This window comes from Megalobrama amblycephala, linkage group LG5, assembly GCF_018812025.1.
Source record: "Megalobrama amblycephala isolate DHTTF-2021 linkage group LG5, ASM1881202v1, whole genome shotgun sequence".
Lineage (NCBI taxonomy): Eukaryota > Metazoa > Chordata > Actinopteri > Cypriniformes > Xenocyprididae > Megalobrama > Megalobrama amblycephala.
In genome coordinates this window covers 4376196-4394960 of record NC_063048.1, presented here as the reverse complement: position 1 = coordinate 4394960, position 18765 = coordinate 4376196, and positions in this window count along the sequence as shown.

The window sequence follows — 18765 nt, the reverse complement described above, 5'->3', positions numbered from 1 at the left end:
ATATTACAAATTATGACATTAAAAAGAGTGCAAGTCACGCGTATTTCTTAAGGGTCCGTGTATCTTTTGGTCATTCGTTTTTTGATTTAATAATGAAATCGGAAAATGAAAAACGGCACCTTTTTCGTTTTTCATTTTTTTCAAACAAAACGAAAAACAAGAATTCGGCTTGATTTTTCGTTTTTTCGTTCAGGGGTAGAAAATGAATAAACAACTTGAATATTTGATCTCAACATGTGGGCGGGAATGAAACGCCCCTTTCCGCTGATTGGTCAACCAAACATTAAACTGTGCCGTCATCAGTTCTTCCGCTGTTCAGAGCAGCAGAATATTAGTCCTTCGCTGCGATGGATTCAACGCGTTTATTGCAACTATATAATCACTTTTAAATGTACATTTAATCTTAATCTCTATCTCTTGATCTCTATCTCTCAAACAGCCAGACTAACGAATGACGTGAGACACAAATCGAGGCAGAGCCTGTAGAGGCTTTCTTCTGTGTGTCCATAAAAACGCGTGTTTTTGCTAAGAAATATTATAAACATTATACTAGTTTATCTCAGAAATAACAATTTACTTCGCACGTGCACTCACAGCCACCTAATAGCCAATACCTTTGACACACTGCCTGTTTTATTATTGCTGATTTATTATTGCAGAATTGCATGCGCAAATGCGCCGGTGCGCGCTGCATTTAATTACTTTATTATAGCTAAAATAAAGCGCAAAAGAAACTACAAGCAATGACCGTCGTTGTTCTGTTGTAAGTTAAGTCATGAAATTACCAAACATGCGATTAAAGCAGCCTCAAAACTGTGCATGCATTTATTTGTTGACATGGTTTTAAATTGTTATCCAATTTGTTTGCCTTAAAACGTCTTAAAAATGCACATATGTACACCAGGGAAATCTAAATTTTCGGGGGAGCATATGCTCCGTACCCCCCTAGGAAACTACATTTTCTGACCTCGGTAATTATGAACCCTGCGTACGGCCCATCTTATATTCTATCTAATGAAATCTAAGGTAAACGTGTATTTCTCCAAATGTGCGCACTTTTGGACTAAAAGTTTGTATGTGTATGCACTGTGATCAAAAATAAATGGGACCAAACGCGACTGAATGTAAAGGTTTGTGTCTCGTTATTCTATTAATAACTACCGATTGATTTTGCATTTCTATCAGAAATTAAGAATTATTAGTGTCATTGTAGTGGTGCAAATATCTAAGCTATCTAATACTTCAAATCTCAAGGTTAAATCAGATTTTTTTTTTTTTTTTTTTGTAAAAATGTTTCTGTAACAGCTGCCAATGTGTGTGTATGTATATATATATATATATATATATATATATATATATATATATATATATATATATATATATACACACACACACACACCTAAGCTCTACTGTGGTTTTTAACACATTTTCAAAAACAAAAAAAACAAACAAAACTTTTCAAAACATCCCCCCCTCTGTTTTTTTCACAAATCGCACCCTGCACAGATGTCATAACTTTTGTTTTAGGCAATACATTATTTAATTAATATTAAGTATTGGCCGGCTAACGGATGGCATACAGAATTTTCTCTGCCAACTAAACCTCCAAAGCAAATAAAGTCAAAGAACAGTTGTGCGACTGACTCGCAGTAGGCACACAGAGTTGTTTCGTTCCTGAATGAATAAGAGTCTTTGAACAACCCATTAATATAGACGATGATTCAGTGACCAATTAATATAGACAGCCACTTGATTTTATTCCTGAATGAATCAGCGCTTTGAACGAACGAATCGACAAATGAATAAATGACTCCTTCTTTAACACAATGACTTACCGCCACCTAGTGGCGATATTACTTTCATAATCCAATTAAGTATTATTTCATCTTGTCATTTCATATTTCTGAATAAAAATGTTGTTTAAAATATTAATCTCATTATATTATACTGTTGTAATTAATGTGTAAATGTATTTACTGTAAGTAGCTACATCTGAAAGCATCATGCAGTTGACTGATACTGATTTAATTGGTAACAGCCTAGTGTCATATTATTCTAATTTATTTGACTACATTTAAGAATTTAACATTATAGATAGCATAAATATTTAATAAAATTAGGAAAGAAATTATATATAAAGGTAAAAAAATACCCCTGAAAATCATTTGTCCCATATAAGTTAATTTCTGACACTGGTAGATGGCATTAAATATGAAAACCTTTCATGAAAACCTGGTTTATTGTACAAAGTCTTATTTCAGGGTTTTATTCACATAACTCAAACAAGTTCACCGTAAAAACGTTATGTCAAATTCATATTTCACTAAAGTCAATCACTGAAACATTAGATAATGGCATTATGATATCCATCTGTTGACTGAATAAAAATCATAATAGAACTATAATAGATGTGCTGTGAACATTAACTACGAAGGGTGGTCAGCAATAACAAAACAGGCAGTGTGTCAAAGGTATTGCTATTAGGTAGTTGTGAGTGCAGGTGCGAAGTAAATTATTATATCTGAGATAATATCTCTGAGCTAAACGCGTTTTTATGGACACACAGAAGAAAGCCTCTACAGGCTCTGCCTCGATTTGTGTCTCAAGTCATTCGTTAGTCTGGCTGTTTGAGAGATAGAGATCAAGAGATAGAGATTAAGATTAAATGTACATTTAAAAGTGATTATATAGTTGCAATAAACGCGTTGAATCCATCGCAGCGAAGGACTATTATTCTGCTGCTCTGAACAGCGGAAGAACTGATGACGGCACAGTTTAATGTTTGGTTGACCAATCAGCGGAAAGGGGCGTTTCATTCCCGCCCACATGTTGAGATCAAATATTCAAGTTGTTTATTCATTTTCTACCCCTGAACGAAAAACGAAAAATCAAGCCGAATTCTTGTTTTTCGTTTTGTTTGAAAAAATGAAAAACGAAAAAGGTGCCGTTTTTCATTTTCCGATTTCATTATTAAATCAAAAAACGAATGACCAAAAGATACACGGACCCTTAAGGAACACTGCCCAACAGCGACACCCGCAGGTAAAGTTACACAGAGGAGTCATGCTTTACAGTCTATGGAGTTGTGCCTCCCTTTCGTCTAATAGAAAACCATTTAAAATCATTAGACCCCCGGCGTGCGGTGGGTTTTGTGGGGGGTAATTGAGAATGAATGGAGGAAAGTCACGTGAGAGGAGGCAATGTCTCCATCGCGCTATGATTGGATTTAATTGGTTGTGATTGGATATGATTGGCTTGTGCGATAAATCCCGCCTCTTGTTGACGTGCACGCTCCGCGCGTCAGTTTGACTGAACAAATGATGGCGTCAATCGCAAGACAATAGAGGTGAGTTCGAGCTCATGCAGCGCCGCAAAGGCCGATCGGCGGCTGACTTGAAGCAGTGCATGCCGGTAAGAAATTTTGTCCGACTTGAGACAGCGCCGACACCATGTGACTGTGACGTATGGCTTCAAAGTACCACGAAAGCGATTCGAGATCAGCCGCCTGAGGCAGCCAGCGCAGTTTCTCAAGAGGAGCTGCACGAGCTGTGATGACGACACAGCTGTTTCATGATTGGCCGGATTCACCGCATGACAACGATCACGTGTGTTTCGTGTTTATTGTCACGCCTTCATCTCCACTAATGCTCAAAAATCTGTGTTGTTATAACAGTTAAAGCTCTTTTCATGTAGTCGCGATGTTGTATTGTGTCATGTTTATCAAAATAAAACGGATAAAACACAAAGACCCCACTACATTGTTATTTAAATAACATATGCTTATGTTGAACTTTATTCTTGTAAAAACAGACGCTGTAAGCTGTACATAAAGTTTTGAATGAAAAGGTCTCTGAAACATCAGTGTATTAGTCAAATATTGCATTTATTTCACTTCAGCTGTGATAAAGTATGCAAACCGATGCAAACGCAGCGCGAGCGTCACTACGGGAAGCAAAATGTGTCCGACTTCACGTCTCCGTTTTCAGCTCCTCCCCGCCTGCACGCGGCTAATCTCGCCGATCGGTTACATCCAGCCGCAGCCGATGTCGAACACACCTTAGGTGCTCCTCCCCGCCTGCACGCGGCTAATCTCGCCGATCGGTTACATCCAGCCGCAGCCGATGTCGAACACACCTTAGGTGTCTTCGACATCGGCTGCGGCTGGATGCAACCGATCGGCGAGAGTAGCCGTGTGCAGGCGGGGGGGAGCTGAAAACGGAGACGTGAAGTCGGACACGCTGTGGTTCACGTAGTTTGCTGCATTTACGTCAGTCATGGCTGATCGTGTGGCGTTTGCTGTAAACTTATGCTTAATACTGTAAAAGTTTGTATGAAAGTCCAAAATAAACCTATACACAAAACCTTTATAAACAAATGAATCAAATAATAATAATGTAAAAAAAAAAAAAAAGATGAAAACGACATGAAATATGAATTGTAGGCTACTGTTTTGAAAGTGCGTGTATGAGCATGAGTGGAACTGAAGAGGCTTACACTTACAGCATCTGTTTTTACAAGAATAAAGTTCAATATAAGCATATATTATTTAAATACCAATGTTGTGGGGTCTACGTTTCTTATCAGTTTTATTTTGATAAACATGACACAATATCGTGACTTCATGAAAAGAGCTTTAACTGTTATAAAAGTACAGATTTGTAAGCATTCGTGGAACTGAAGGCGTGAAAATAAACACGAAACACACGTGATCGTTGTCATGCGGTGAATCCGGCCAATCGTGAAACAGCTGTGTCGTCATCACAGCTCGTGCAGCTCCTCTTGAGAAACTGCGCTGGCTGCCTCAGGCGGCTGATCTCGAATCGCTCTCGTGGTACTTTGAAGCCATACGTCACAGTCACATGGTGTCGGCGCTGTCTCAAGTCGGACAAAATTTCTTACCGGCATGCACTGCTTCAAGTCAGCCGCCGATCGGCCTTTGCGGCGCTGCATGAGCTCGAACACACCTTAATTGAAAAGTAAGTAAACAGATCATCAGGGGGCGGTTCAAGATGGCGCTCTAGCAACATGTGAGTTGATGTGCTCTGCAAACTCAAATGGTGAAATTGACTTTTAGTGCTGTCAGAATAAGACTATATCACTTTTTTTTTTAGCTTCTATAGCAATCTATAGACAAACATCTTACTAGTAAAGAGTGACACAATGGGCAAGTCCGAAAAAAGAAAAACAAAGAGCCCTTCGCAAGCTAATGCTGCAATCAAATCCAATCATGAAACGCTGCAAGCCTCTAATAAACTTGCGACAGAGAATCTGAATAATTACGTCAAGACAGACTTAGATGCAATCTCTGACGAATTCATGTTGTGCGAGGAAGAATTCCCAGCACTTTTAGACACGCCATGCAAATCTCCTGCCGCCAAACAACGAAAGACTGAACAATCTGATATTGCTGACGTACTTTCACAACTTGGAGCACTCTCTCAATTAATAAACACTCGGTCAGATTCCCTGGAGAAAATAATAGGAGAAAACACACGCGCGATTACTAACATGAAGGAGGTAATAAATGAAAATACCAAGCAAATCACAAGTGTCAAGGAAGCTATCGAATTCATGAGTGAGGAAGTTAACTGTCTGAAAACCAAGCACGGAGCAGTGGAGTCCAAGGTGAGCAAAATGGAGCAAACTACCTTTGAGCAAGAGAGAAGATTAGCACATCTGGAAAGTTACTCGCGACGATGGAATTTAAGAATTTATGGAGTTCCAGAAAAGGAGAAAGAAGAAGTTCGTCTGCAGGTTATCCATTTGTGTCAGCGACTCCTGCCAGAGGACAAGGACAAACTTCCGATTGCTATTGACATTGTACATCGGCTTGGTCGCAAGCAACCAAACAAAACCAGAGGAATTATTGTTCAATTTGCCTCCCGGCTCTACCGCGACGCTGTGTGGCGTGCAGCAAAAGAGTCTACTTTTCTCAGGGAAAATGGCCTGAAAATATCTGAGGATTTATCTCCTGCAGATAAAGAGAGGAGGAACAAGTTATGGCTGGCAGTAGAAAAAGCAAGACAAAACAACAAGCGTGCTTACTTTATTGGAGGTAGAGCGTTTGTAGAAGGAATCGAAATATTCCCTCCAGCCTGAAACTTCATGCAGCTGACCCGGACATATATGATACTTGTTTCACTATGTACTGAAACAGTGGGCTAACGAAAGTCTATATTATCTCGAGATTGTTGCCTTTAAATTTTTCTTTGTTTTTTTTTTTGTTTGTTTTTGGGTTTTTTTTTTCTTTAAAAGATGACGAAGAAAAAATAATTTAGTTGGTATTTTAAAGGAATTTATTATAATTACTGCCATCCTAAGTTATAATTGTTTATATAATTATAAAAATATAAATACTATTAAGTATACTATTATTATTTTATTTATTTTTCTCCTTTAGTTATGACTAAAGGCATTCTAATCTCGGGAATTTGTTTTTGTAACTCTCATTCCTTATGGAAAAAACAAGGACTTTGTTTGGTTCTGTTATTATATTGACTGTATTTATATTATAGAAATAAGAAATTTGAATTTACAAGATAAAAGATTACTTAGATTCTATGGATGTTGACATTTAAATTCTGAATTGCACTACTTCATTTGTAATAATAGAGTTTGCTGTTCTCATCATTTTGCCTGTATAGTTAACACATTTTCAGAGACTAGTTCAATCTACTTAGTAGGATATTCTTTCTCTTTTATGTCTCTATCTATTATTTCTTTTAACACTAGAGGGTTAAGAAACATTACAAAAAGGAAAGCAATTTTTTTGTTTCTTAAACAATTTAAATCTGATTTTTATTTTCTGCAAGAATGCCACTCAACCAAAGAGGATTATGTTTTCTGGAGATCTCAGTGGGGACCTGATTTATGGATGGCTCATGGAACAAGTAACTCGGCTGGTGTTTGTATCCTTAAAAACCATTTTGATGGGACGATTATATGCTCTGATTGTGATCCAGGTGGACGTTATATCTGTCTTGTATTGGAAATTTCGAATGTAACAGTTATTATTGTTAATATCTATGGTTTTAATCAACAAAAAGATAACGAAAATCTTATTGATCAAGTGGAAGAACATGTGTTGATGTTGCTAGCCAAATATCCAAACTCATTTTTAGTTTTTGGAGGGGATTTTAATGTGGCTTTGAATAACGTTTTAGACAGATGGCCTCCAAAATCTCCTGATAATTCAAGTTTGTACTTAAAGAGGTTTATGCAACGATTCTCGTTACTTGACAGTTGGAGAGAAACTCATCCCTCTCAAAAAATATTTACTTGGAACAATAATACTCTTTTAAATCAATCTCGTATCGATATGTGGCTTATCTCTAGAGATTTAAAGAATGTATCTTCTGATATTATTCCATCGCCGCTCTCTGATCACAAATGCATCTCTATATGCATTCCTCTCTCAGATACTGCTAATTTACAAAGAACTACCTCATATTGGAAATTGAATGCCTCATTGCTCAAGTACAATGAAGTAAAGGATAAAATTAATTTCATAATCACAAATTATTGGGAAAAAGCTAATAAGGAAAACAATTTTTGCAGTAATTGGGAATTGGCGAAATATGAAATTGGTAAATTCTTGCGTACTTTTAGCAGCAATTTGACTAAAAAGAAAAAAAATGAAGAGAGTATTATAATATCTAAAATCTCAAATCTTTTATCTAATATGGTTCTGTCTGATGCTGAAAAAGTTGAGCTTGCTCATCATCAAAACATGCTAGATGAGTTTTATAAACAAAAAGCTGAGGGAGCTTTTGTTAGATCACGGAAAAGATGGATTGAGGAAGGTGAGCAAAACTCTTCTTATTTTTTTAGACTAGAGAAACAACAAATGAAAAAAAACCTGATTGGAAAGCTTATAATTGATGGATCTCTCTGTGAAGACCAAAAGGCTATTGCTAATTTCTGTGCCAAATTTTATCATGATTTATATACATCTAAATTTAACAAACAGCATGCTCATGATTTTTTTGAGTCATTATTTTCCTTTAATCAATTAAGTAACAATGATCAAGCCATTTGCGATTCTCCCATTACTTTAAAAGAAATTGATAAAGCAATTAAATCTTTAAAAATCAATAAATCCCCTGGTACAGACGGTCTTACGTCAGAATTCTATCATATGTTCAGTAAAAACATTGCCCCTTTTTTGTTTAACGTCTTTAAGGAAAGCATAAATAAATCTTCTCTCCCACCTACACTATGCCAAGGGCTGATCACTTTAATTCCCAAACCAAGTAAAAATATCACTTTATTAGATAACTGGCGTCCAATAACATTATTAAACAATGATTATAAAATAATTGCTTTAGTATTGGCCAAAAGATTAAAAGGAGTATTACATTCTATTATTGATGAAACACAATCTGGCTTTATGCCAAATAGACACATATCTAATAATATAAGATTGATATTAGACATTTTAGATTATTCTGATATAATTCATAATGATAGTTTCATCTTTTTCTTAGATTATTATAAAGCCTTTGATACTTTAGAACACGGTTTTTTATTTCAAGCACTTAAAAAAATTGGCTTTGGTGATTATTTCTGTAAGATGGTTAAAATGCTATATGTAAATGGAAATAGCTCAATTAAATTAAAAAATGGTACTTCTCCCAGGTTTTCTCTAAATCGTGGTGTTCGTCAAGGATGCCCAGTGTCTCCTTATCTGTTCTTAATTGCAGTACAATTTCTTAATTTACATATTAAAAGGAGTAATCTAAAAGGCATCACTGTTGGAAATGCAGAATTAACCATCAGTCAATTAGCTGATGACACAGCATTGTTTTTAGAAGACTCCTCTCAAATTTCTGTAGCTTTAAATATCCTTCAATCATTCTCTAAAGCTTCTGGTCTAAACCTTAACATTGATAAATGTGAATTATTTCCCATTAAAAGTTGTAATGTCTCTTCAATCTGTGGTATAGCTGTTAAAAGCACTGTTAAATATCTTGGTATAGAAATAACTAAAGAAAAAAATAGATGTGCAACAAACTTTAATCCGATTATTGAAAAAACAAAGAAAAAACTTAATTGCTGGCTTCAAAGAGATCTATCTATTAAAGGAAGAGTTTTGCTCACTAAGGCCGAAGGTCTTTCACGCCTCTCTTATGCGGCCCAATCTCTCTATGTAGATAAGCCTACATGTAAACTGATTGATAGAGCTCTAACAGATTTTGTCTGGAAAAACAAAAGCCATTATATGAAGAAGTCTGTTATATTAAATTCCTACAACAAAGGTGGCCTAAATTTTATTGATTTTAATTCTTTAAATTACACTTTCAAAATAAATTGGCTTCATCGATACTTGAAAAATCAAGATTCCATCTGGAATATCTTCCCTCAACAAGCTTTTTCATATATTGGAGGTATACAATTTTTATTGATGTGCAACTATAACTTATCAAAAATTCCTATCAAACTTTCAAATTTCCACCAACAGGCACTTTTGGCATGGGCTTTAATATATAAACATAATTTCACTCCACATAAATTTTTATTTGGAACAATCAAAATATTTTATACAAAAACAGAACTTTATTTTTTGATCAGTGGTTTAATAATGGTTTGCTTTTAGTCTGTCAGCTATTTAACAATAAAGGGTTACTAATGACTTATGCTGAATTTCTCTCAGAATACAATGTACCAGTTACTCCCAAAGAATTTGCCATAGTTATGGGAGCGATACCAACAGGAATCTGTATGCTTTTTAAGAATTATACTCACTCTACTACTATATACACTACTTTCCCTGAACCAATAGATACTCTTATAGGTAAAATATGTTTTTCAGGAAAAAAAGATAGAAACAAGAAAGTTAGATCACTGTTTCTTGAAAATATTATCTCGATATCTCCTGCAATCTTTTATTGGAATAATTTATTTAAAAATTTAAATTGGAAAAAGATTTGGTCTTTACAACAAAAATATTTTCTTACCAATAAAGTAAAAGAAGTGTCTTTTAAAATAATAAATAAATTTTAGCCTGCTAAATATTTTATGATCAAATATAAAAACAATATTGATACAAGGTGCTCATTTTGCCAAGTTCACACAGAAACTGTCTATCATCTATTTTGGTCATGTTTATATACAGAACAACTATGGAAAGATATTGAAACATTTATTAAAGTTAATATCCAACAAGATATATCTGTAACTTTTAAAAATATTATTTTTGGCCACTTTGATTCTGATTCTAATAAAAACAAAGCTTGTTTTGTTATAAATTTAATTTATTTTCTTTGCAAATTCTATATCCATAAATGTAAATTCTCTAACAACAAACCAATTTTTCTTGTTTTTTTGAAAGAATTTAAAATGTACCTTAACACTATTTCATCCTCTGTGAATAAGAAAGCAAGAAGAACAACCTCAATTTGTAATGATTTTAATTTGAATACTCTAATTGAAATGTAAATTAATCTTACCCTCTTTTTTTTTTCTTTTTCTTTCCTCTTTTTTTCTGTTTGCAAATGTCATATTTTTTTTGTTCTGTATGTTCAGATGACATTGTATATAATGTTGATACGTGTTGTATACCATATACATAAATGTATATCATTAATGTCATCTTATAATGTTTGCAATAAAAAAAAAAAAAGTTCGATTTTACCTATAAAAAAAAAAAAAAAAAAAAAAGTAAACAGATCACACAGTTAGATATCACTGCTTTATGTCACGTCAAAATCAAACTTGAAATGGACTGAAAGCATGATGACTGCGGGTTTTTTTTTTTTTTTTTTTTTGCAATCAGTGCAATCAGTTTGGTGAAATTAAAAATACAATTCGTGTTTGTGACAGACGGTGTTTATGGAGCATGACCTATGATCCAAAATATCCTAGGTTGACAATTAAAAAGAAAAACCGCAACACACAAATTATATTGTTTATACACAAAATATATTGTTTAAATTATTATTGCCTTTAGTTATTATTTTGGAATGAATGTAGAAATGCTTAAAAACACTAACTTGATGAGATTGACTTGGTTTTGATAAATAGAACATTACATTGTTAATATAAAATTACAAAATAGAATTGTGTTTTGTTTATTTTTTTCTTTTTTGATGTAATGTAAAGTAATGTTCATTTAACAAGGAAGATGTGTCAACTTTAAGAGTAATGCACATGAATTTACATTGATTCATAAAAAAAAAAAAATGTGCCTCCTCATTTCAGAACACCACTGCACGCCACTGGTGTGGTTATGATTCAGGCTGCATCACGAGTCAGATTGTGGATCAATATCATTCAGAGTATTTCATTCAGCTCCTTCTGCTTGAAGATTGGGATTCATCACATCAGCATTTGGCAAAGGATTTGAGGATTTAAAGCTGGGACAAAAGGGGAATCTGTTAAACAGGCAGAGCTCAAAACCAGAAATCTTTCCAAAGAAAACATCATTCCAAGGGTGAAGAGAGAGAGAGAGTGTGGTCCGACAGGCAGTCAGTCAGTAACGATCAGCAGACTGTAAACCTGAGGACAGTTCAGGACTGAGGTCAGGGGTGAGCGAGGGGCGGAGCCAAAGAGCAGCCTGTACCAATGCCAGCAGAGAAGAGCATTTTTCTGAATATATGAACTCTATTACATATACATTATATTTTTACTTAACCTGTTAGTGATGTCTTAATTATTAAATGTTTGTTTGAATGAATCTGTCATGAGAATAAGTTACTACAGCCACCATTTAAATGTTTTTATTTCCACAATAAGTTGGTGTAGAAACATAACTTTATTATTAATGAATTATTTTATAATTAAATTATTTTAAAATTTAATTTAGATGCATCACTAGTTCATAGCTAGTACATTGATATAGCTGCACTAGACCAGCAGGGACACTCCAGACACAAATAAAACACTGTTCACTAGATTTGTGAATTACCTTGTCTATTTGTGTAAAATAAAGAAAGGTGTGATTTTTATTTTCTTTCAAAACACACAAGACCACATTAAATCAGAAACCACTAAAAATAGACTTATATTTCATATGTCATGTGAGAGATAATCCATGGCTAGCTGTGCCTTAAACAATTTTAATGCACAACGTGAGACAAAGAACCACTCGATGCGATTTAGTCTCAGAAGAAGAAGCTCAAGCCAACATAATGAAGACAGATTTCTCCCTTGAAGTTTGACAGTTGACGGAATGAATTAATGAAATATTAATAAAGTGTCTGTAATGTATTAATGAAATATTAATAAAGTGTCTGTAATGTATTAATGAAATATTAATAAAGTGTCTGTAATGTATTAATGAAATATTAATAAAGTGTCTGTAATGTATTAATGTGTTCAGGTAAAAAAACAACTGAAAACTGTCATTTTTTTGTTCTTGAAAGATAAAAGATTTTTATTAATTACAGAAACGAATAGTTTGAAGGGCTGATCACAGTGTTTAGAAGAGTCAGCGGGTCACGACTTTTGGTTGAATCAGTACAAATGGATCAGCAGGGGGTGCTATTCTCAAAGGAAAATACAGGGAGGAAATTGTTCACAATGAGATTAATAACAAGGGAAGGAGGCTAATACTGATACTAGAGGATTCACATAAGCAATATATTATATCATAGTATTTATGATACTAATCTCAAACCTACAAATCTGCTGTTACTTCATGAATTAGAAGAACAAACTACAGACCTGTCAACTAAATGAATGAATGAATGGCAAAATTATATTTGATGGTGATTTTAATTTGGTCCCACATAATAACTTAGATAGATGTCCTTAATGTTCAACCTTAATGTTATGAAGCGACGAGAATACTTTTTTTGCTGAATAAAGTAGTTATTTTTTATTTGTTTTTGCACACAAAAGTATACTTCGTCTCTTCATAACATTGAAGGGTTCATAACACACACAGTTTCTGCCAATCTCATGTTAGTTGAGTTCCTATAGAGTAGTATTGCATCCTTCATATCTCTGAAGAGTCTTTTATCAGATTTATAAAGACAGATACGCTGTACCGATTCTTTCTGAAAACAGCTGAGCTCCTGGAGGCGAAGCTAAAGAGTGACGAGCACATGCAGCTTTTGCCTAGAGATCGTCTGCTATCAACGGTCAGCTAAACTAATGTACTTAAACACACACAATACACCATCGCATTATTCCTGGATAACTTTTGATTCACTATACGTTCATGTTGTTTACATTATGATGCAGCTTTACTGACCACCTGTGGTTTGACTCATGACCGGGATCATTATCGCTGGGACCGCTCCATCTTTCAGTTTCAAGCGATCTGTAAATCCAGCGTCGAACTGGACCTTGTTTATGAAACCATAAGCATTGATCCTGAGGACTCGAGCAGCCACGGAAAACGAGATATTCTCCATTCATTTTAACCAATAAAAAATTGATTGCAACTTTCAGACACAACTTTATCCTTATTTTGATAGTTAATTTGAGGCAGTTTCTATGGTTATTTTAAAGACAAATATCTCGAGCGCATCAATGTAATGCGTGAACACAAATCTCTCAGCTGTTCCCTTAACGCTGGTTCTTCAGGAAGGCAAGGTTATCTTTCCCTCTCAACCAAAAACACACTTCTTTGGTGACATTGTTGATTTCGTGGTCTAAAAACAAAGTAACAAATCTTACTCGAGCAAGTCCTGTGCAGTGCTGCTGATTAATGAAGCATGTTGATGGGTGTGCTCTTTCTCTCTCGCTCTGGTTGGTGTGTGTGCGCTCTTTCAGGAGAAGTGCCCAACTGCCCATACAAGCAATTCTGCCCTTTATGACATAATATAGGGCCATACTCGAAAAAAAAAACTTTCAGAAACTTATACGAACCCTGCAGGAGTGTATTTGGCACTGAAATACTCCATCATACGTCATGAGAATCCAACTCTTTAACAGTGTAAATAAGTCAGAATATGCATGAAATAGCATTAGACATCCCCTTTAAGGTCGAATCACTGCAGTCACGTTGACTATTTTAACAATGTCTTTAGTACCTTTCTGGACCTTGAATGACAGTAATTATGTTGCTTTCTATGAGGGTAAAAAAAACCTTGTATTTCATCAAAAATATCTTAATTTGTGTTCTGAAGATGAACAAAAGTTCTTACGGGTGTGGAACGACACGAGGGTGAGTAATTAATAACAAATTCAAACCCTTTAATAAATTACGCATAAATGACACTTTCACAGATGATTGACCAACAACTTTGTATTCTAGCTCTGAAATACAGTACTCCTTAATGGAGTCCTTTTTTAGAAAAATTGGATAATAAACCCTAACCTCAGTATTGTATAACAAACAATTCAAGTATCAATTAAAATTGTTCACATAATATATCCTGTGAAAGACACATCAGAGCATTTTCATCTGGATATGGATTACAAATGCTCTTTTTGTAATTGTGAAAGAGAGTCTATTGTGCATTTATTTTTTCAGTGTCCCTGTTCATCTTTCTTTTGGTATGAAATGTCACAAATGAATTGCAACCTAGTCTTACATGTCATCTGTTTTACTTCATTCAAATCAATATAACTTTTCCAAAAGAACAATATATATTATCAATATATATATTTGTCTCACTGCACATGGTTCAAATCTGAGAATTTTAAGATGAATTCAATCTCAGTCTGTTTCACAGGATTTTGTCTTCATTTTTTTCATCATAAACATAACTTCTGCTTTTATATCGTTTGACATGTATGAAAATGTATATAAACATCTAGTCATGATCAAATTATTTCAAGACTTAAAGGTGTCTGTTTTCTCTCATGTTTACAACTTAATTGTCTCTCTCTGGTCTCTCTTTAATCTGTTGCTCATACAGTTTCTTTCACAGATTTACATTCACTCTTCTATATCTATCGCTCCAATCCAGACTCATCACTACACTATAGTGACTGATCTCCACCTGTCAAACTAACATGGAGCGTTTATTGAATTCCAGTATTTTATTATTGATGGACTTTGATGATGGATCCTCCCTCTCTCTGTGCTCGACAGACGCGGATCATTTGGGACCAGGTGACTCCCATGATCACTCGTCGTTCCTGATTGGTGACCAAGTGGAAGAGGATACAGTATCTTTGTTAGTCTGATTTTCCTCAAGCGTTTGCAGGTCTAAAGTAAAGGAAGCTGTCGGGAGGTGGAGCTGTTTTCTTTGCTCTTTCACTGCCGCCTCATCAGGTCTGTCAGAGGATCGTTGAAATCTAAATGAATCTTAATTTATAACAGTGAAGTCACTGTATCTTCAGTCTGTTGATTCTGTTGACTGTGAGTCTCTGTAGTGGATCCTTATTCACCATCAGATGATCATGAGGAGATCTATGTGTGTGTTGTGTGTGTGTGTGTGTGTGTGTGATAGATTACATTATCTGCTTCAGCCAATCGCAGCACAGAGTACAAGTTTAGCGAACATCTCTTCACTTTAATACAAGTTACAGTAAAACAAAGCCTTAGGACATGTTGAAAAATACAGTATAACTTACAATCATGTTCAGTGGTTATAAAGAGTCTACACACCTCTGTTAAAACAGTTTGGTTCTGTGATGTTGAAAAGAAACAAACATTTTCCAAGGCATTAGATACTATAAAACACAGTGACAACAATCATCAACAAGTGGAGAAAGTATGACACAACAGTGACAATGTCAAGAACATTTTACTTCCAAAACTGATGATTGTTGTCACTGTGTTCAATGGTATATCTAATGCCCTGGAAATGTTTTGTAGCTCCTCACCTGAAACCTTTTCTTCTTTGTGGCCCACAGCTAGCGTGTAACCAAGAAGATTTATTTGGAGTTAATCAGAGTCTCTTCAGGTGAATTCAGGCATGTGCTATTACACATGAACTTGATGATTAGTTCATTCTGAAGGTCATTTTTTCAGTGGCATTGCATAGGCTGTAATTTCACATTAAAGGTGCAAAAGTTCTGATTTTATTTATCTTTCTTTCTTTTTAACATCAAAGAACCAAACTGTTTTAACAGAGGTGTGTAGAGTTTTTATAACCACTGTACATGATTGTAATTTATACTGTATTTTTAAACATGTCCTCTGATGTACATTCAGGATTTGTTTTGCTGTAACTTATAAAGTGAAGAAATGTTTGCTAAACTTGTACTCTGTGCTGCGATTGGCCTAAGCAGATAATGTGATATTACTGAGATTTTTTGAGCTCAAGATTTCATTACATTTTGAGAAAATTGTTACATTATGAGCATTTTATAACAATAATAATATTATACTTATTACATTATGTGCAGTTATTACATTATGAGTTTCTACAAACCCAAACCTCAGATTATTACATAGAGGTCTGGTCCGAATCAGGGTATCTTCTGTTCATTAATTTTTTGATTTAATATTGAAATCAGAAAAATGAGAAAATGGCACGGTCCGTGTAACGCTTCACAATTCAATTTTTCAGACCATACAATGCAAATGCAAAAATGAAAAATTGAAACCAGGTGTTCATTTTTCTTGTTTTTCATTTACTTCTTTAATAGATACTTTTGTTATATTATGACTTTAGAAACAACCATTTGAATAAATGAAATCTAACTGATTTTCTATTTTTCCATTTTTTTTTGTCTTGTAATTTGCGCCGTGGGCTGTACCATTAGCACGGGGGTGTGGCCGCAGACTACTATTTCATTGATGTAAAGAGATTCTTTACAGTTCTGCTGTATTTACACTGCATGTGTAACAGAACGGGACTCAGGCAGGGATCCATTTGCAGTGCTTTATTAAATAAGAGCTTGGTCGTACAGGCAGGGTCAAACAGGAACAAACAGGAACAGCAATGGACAGGCAGAATCGTGGTCAGGATACAGGCAATGGTCAGGACAGGCAGATATCACTCACAGGTCAGAATACAATAAACAGTCCAAAGGCAAGCGGCAGAGAATCGTAAACGGTAAATCGACAGGATCAGTAACTGGCAGACAATATAGTAACACTCAGAATTGCAACACAGGTTAACAAGACTTCACAATGAGGTGGTGAGTGTGTGAGTCTTAAATAGTCCAGATAATGAGCTTCAGCTGTATGTGGCAATTGGTGATTGGTGTTGAATGTGTGCATGTGACTGGCAGGGAGGATTATGGAATTGGAGTCCAGGAACTGACAGGAATCATGACAGCATGCATGTTGAGGAGTAGTTTAAACATGCATGTCTGTGAACATGCATGCAGTAAACCTCAATGAGATGATAGTAGTCCGCGGCCACACCCCCGTGCTAATGGTACAGCCTACAGCGCAAATTACAAGACAAAAAATGGCAAAATAGAAAATCGGTTAGATTTCATTTATTCAAATGATTGTTTCTAAAGTCATAATTTAGCAAAAGTAAAATTGAAAAAAGGGGGAAAAATGGCAAATATCCATTGATGATGTAACCGAAAAACAAGAAAAATGAATGTCTGGTTTTATTTTTTTATTTATGCATTGTATAAGATACCCTGATTCTTACGGTCCGTGTACTTTTGCGTCCATTAGTTTTTCCTTTTTTAAACCAGAAATGAAATATGGAAAATGTATTTTATTTTAACACTGATGAATAGAATTAGTAGATACAAACTAATTTTCTTTATGCAAGATTATTATTTTGTGAAAAATAATATAAATGATATGCAATTTGTTTTTTAATATGTAAAAATGCTAAATTTAATTTAGTGTTTTCCGTCAAACACACAGACGCTTAAGCGCCCTCTAGTGCCTGTTCCTCTGGCGTTGACTCGCTTCAAGAGCCAGCCTTAATGACACTGATTAATTTTCATTCATTAAATTACTATTATTATCATTTTTACATTTATATTTTAACCTAAACATTAAATTTCTAAACCTTATAGCCTCTTGTTTAGTGATCTAACATTATCGAGTTCCCGCTTGTGGTCTCAATCCCGTCATTTTGCCTTTTACTCTGTTTTATATGAATAAAGGCCAAAACGACATCTAAATGACTGTCACTTTTTCGTCTGGCTCTGTTAGGTGTTTTATATTGTTTTATATTGAGAAATTGTTTGGGATTAGGAGTCACGTAGCTATGCTATGCTGTTCAAATTGAAAATATACCAACATGTGTTATGACAAAATTTTCTTGTCATCAACAGTATCTACTGCTAAGACAACGGCAACGTAAACAAAGTGGAAGGAAAATATTTTTTATGTTAAGCGTTTATAATGGTTTTCTATAAGTGGAAAACGCTGAACGTTGAAAGCGTGTTGCCTTCATATTTGGCCTGACCTGCTTGCCTGCATATCTTAATATCAGTGTCTTAATGCATTAAGTGTTTTCTTCATAACTGCGTTTTATTTTCTAGGAAAATGCTTAATGTGTTATTGTGTTCATAGTGGGCTGCTTATAAGGTGTAGTGAATTTGCTCCTCCAATATCACCTACATTAAGTCACATTAAGCATTTTTCACATCTTAAGCACTCAGAATGTCCCGCTTCGCTGGGCGAGTTTGCCGCCAGTATAGCATTCTCTTGGACATGAGGCAGTATCGGACCCCTCGTGAGTGAGAATGGGGTGGAAATCAAGTCAAGTATTATCATTTTTCAGAGACTTTGCTCTCGAAAGTATGGGAGAAACAACAATTTTACAAAAGAAAACTTGTAAATTTACATTTCTTCGACTTTAATCTGTCCTTTTTTAATTTTGGTTCATAAAGATGCTAAATGTAATAAACAGAAATCTGAAAATATTGACTTATTTATTTTGTGCACATTAGATTTGTGTATTCGGTTTTAATTTAAATTTTGGTATTCACCATAGCATT